This window comes from Macaca fascicularis, chromosome 5 (assembly GCF_037993035.2).
Source record: "Macaca fascicularis isolate 582-1 chromosome 5, T2T-MFA8v1.1".
In the NCBI taxonomy this organism is placed as follows: Eukaryota; Metazoa; Chordata; class Mammalia; order Primates; family Cercopithecidae; genus Macaca; species Macaca fascicularis.
Window position 1 is genome coordinate 145,983,839 of NC_088379.1, and position 3,254 is coordinate 145,987,092.

A 3,254-nucleotide genomic window follows, 5' to 3' on the forward strand; every position below is an offset into this window, starting at 1 on the left:
AAAAGATTAGCTTTTCATTTGGCATATTTTCCAATTACTCAGTGTTGAAGAATCATTGTAACAATTAATAAAAATCACAAATGTATAGTCTTAAAATAGAATTGATGTCAAGAAATAATTTGGTTCAGTGCTATGTTTCAAGAAGACTAACATTTAAATTCTTCAGGATACTGAGCTTTCTCTTTTGTTCCTAGAATTTCCAAGGGAGGACACTCCACAGTGTCATCAGAAATGAATTCTTTGCTTCTAATAATCCAATAGGTTCTTATATTTGATAATAATATCTCCCTTAAAAAAACTCCTGTTAGAATGGTTCTAAATTTACAGAAAACTTACAAAGACAGTACAGAGAGTTCCTACATTTCCATCACTCAGTTTTTCCTATTGCTAACACCTGACATTACCGTGGTACATTTGTCCTAACTAAGGAATCAACACTGGTACATTACCATTAACTAAACTCCAGAGTTTACTCAGATTTCACCATCATTGTAACTTTTCCCCAATGTCCTTTTTCTGCTCCAGGATTTCACCAAGGATATCACATTACGTTTAATTACCTTGTCTTATTGGTGTCCTCTGGTCTCTGACAGTTTCCGTGACTTGTCTTTGTGTGTGTGTGTGTGTGTGTAATTATTATTTTTAATGTCCAGAATGTGTAATACAAGGGCCAGAGCTTCCTCCTGGACTCAATTTTATAAATTCTCAATTGGTTGGTGAGGCCAATAGGGATACTTTTTCTTGTCTAATTTGGTTTCTGGGAAAGCTTCGTTCAAGTCCTCAATGGTCATCTGATCAAATGGAATTAAGTTCTTTATCTTCTCCATCTGTTTCTCGTATTCTACAATCCTGGCCTTTGAGAGAGACATCCACTCAGCACAAGATTTTACATCTTCTTTTTCTTCGGCATCCACCTGGGCAGTATATTTATCTTCTGGCATAGGAATCTTCAGGGCATTAAACTTCTTCTCAAAGTCATCCACCAAGCTGGCCTTGGCCACATTGGCCTTGTAGTAAGCCCAGTCGATAGCTGGTGGATTCTCAGGTAAAGCAGCCAACCTGGAGGTGAGGGTCTCATTCCAGGACTTCAGGGAACTAGCAATGGCCTTTTGGTTCTGGGGTATGATCTCCACAAAAGCTACCCAGTCAATGGTTTTTAGAGCAAGTTTTCGCCCAGCCATCTTGGGATCCTTCACCGACCCTGGCTGCCCACGGTCCACCGCCGACTTGTCTTGTTTTTGATGACCTTAGCAGATTTTGAGGAATACTGGTCATGTATTTTGTAGAATGTTCCTCAGTGTGGAGTTGTCTGGTGTTTTCATCATGGTTCTTCCAGGATTACGGTATGGGTTTTTGGGAGGAAAACCCCAGCAACATTCTTATCACATCATATCAAGGCTACATACTTATGTATGTATCATTGTTGACGGTAACTTTGACAATCTGGCTGAGATAGTGTTTATTACATATCTCTACTGCAAAGGTGCTTTGTCATTGTTGTTGTGGGGTTTTTTTGGATTCTTGCTCTGGGCTCAGGCTAGAGTGCAGTGGTGTGATCATGGCTTCCTGTATCCTCAAACTCTAGGGCTTAAGTGATCCTCCTGAGTAGCTGGGACGGCAGGTGCGTGCCATCACACCAGCTATTTTATTTTATTATTATTTTTGTAGAGACAGGGTCTTGCTATGTTGGTTAGGCTGGTCTCAAACTCCTGGCTGCAAGCAATCCTCCTGTCTGGGCCTCCCAAAGTGCAGGGATTACAGGCATGAGCCACCACACCAGACTTTTTTTTTTTTAATTTAAATTTAAATTTAAATATCTTTCACCTTATTTTACAGAGATAAAGATGGAAATCTGTCAGCTTGTTTTTTCAGATGAGGGATAATAATACATTATGGTGGTGAAGAGCAGCTTTTAGGAGACAGAAAACTTGGGTTAATGAGCAGTTTTGCCACTTACTGGCTGTGTGATTTGGGAAAGCTACTTCCTAAGCTTCATGATCAGAATTTGTAAAATGGGATACTAATAGTACTTTCTTCAAAGGGTTATGTTAAGGGCCAAATGATATGATGCGTGCAAAGCACTTGCCCAGTGCCTGCTGCATAGTAAGCACACAAATGTTCACTATGATTACACATGCTAATATGACAGCAGTGATGATAAGCACTATGCATTTATTTTAGTGTCACTGTTACTCTTCAGAGTCAGTAGCAGCAAGTCCTCAGCAGTCAATTCTTTCCATTAATATGCCAGTCTGGACTTGGTGTTTTGGGCTAAAAGGTTGAACCTCAAGCATCCATTCAGTTACTAGTTTAACGATGTTCCCTGAGCTCCTTCTAGGTGTGGCTGCAGCCCTGGGAGTCAGGTGGAGAGTGTCCAGATAGAGGTGAGTGGGAGATAGAGGTCAGGGTTGGTTCCTATGGGACCCTGTGGGTAAAGTATAAGGACAAGCTTGATTATTTCTTCTCTAGTCTCAAGCCATCAAACATTTTATAGGTGAAATTTAGTTTCCTCCAAGTTCATTACCATAAGATCACAGTAGCCCAACCAAATAAACGATTTCACTTGTCCCTGCTTTCCTACTCTGATTTTAGTAGTTGTGCTATTGAGCTCTGAAGTGACTGGAATGGTGGTTTTCAAATTTTAGGGTGAGGCCAGGCATGGTGGCTCATGCCTATAAACCCAGCACTTTGGGAGGCTGAGGTGGGAGGATTGCTTGAGGCCAGGAGTTTGACACCAGCCTGTACAGTGAGACACTGTTTCTAAAAAAAAAAAAAATTAAATTAAAAATTAGTTGGGCATTGTGGTATGGTTCTATAGTCCCAGCTACTTGGGAGGCTAAGGCAGGAGGATCACCTGAGCCCAGGAGTTTGAGGCTGCGGTGATCTATAATCGTGCCACTGCACTCCAGCATGGGTGAAAGACTGAGACGCTGTCTCTAAAAACAGTAACACCTTCAAGGTGCATTAGAATCACCTGTAGGTTCCTTAGAACACTTTCCCTATATCTTGTACCAATTTTTTCTCATATCACCAATCTTTCTGCACCCTCTTCCTCACTGTGACTTGTTTCCTTATGTATTTTGAGCTTTTGATGGTGAGTTTATATTCCTTCGAACTTGATTTGTGAGAATTTCTTTGAGACCTGGTTTAAGGAGTATTCCTCTAGTGAGGATATATGTATTCATTTCTACTAAACACTGAGTGTGACTACCAGTTTGCAGTAACTTTAAATTTGTACTTTGGGATTTTAGGTC

General features: G+C 40.6%; 1 pseudogene; it reads right to left on the bottom strand.

The window, feature by feature from the left end:
- Window positions 1-626: 626 nt before the first annotated feature.
- Window positions 627-1,223, bottom strand: LOC102116154 (ATP synthase subunit d, mitochondrial pseudogene; annotated as a pseudogene).
- Window positions 1,224-3,254: the final 2,031 nt, after the last annotated feature.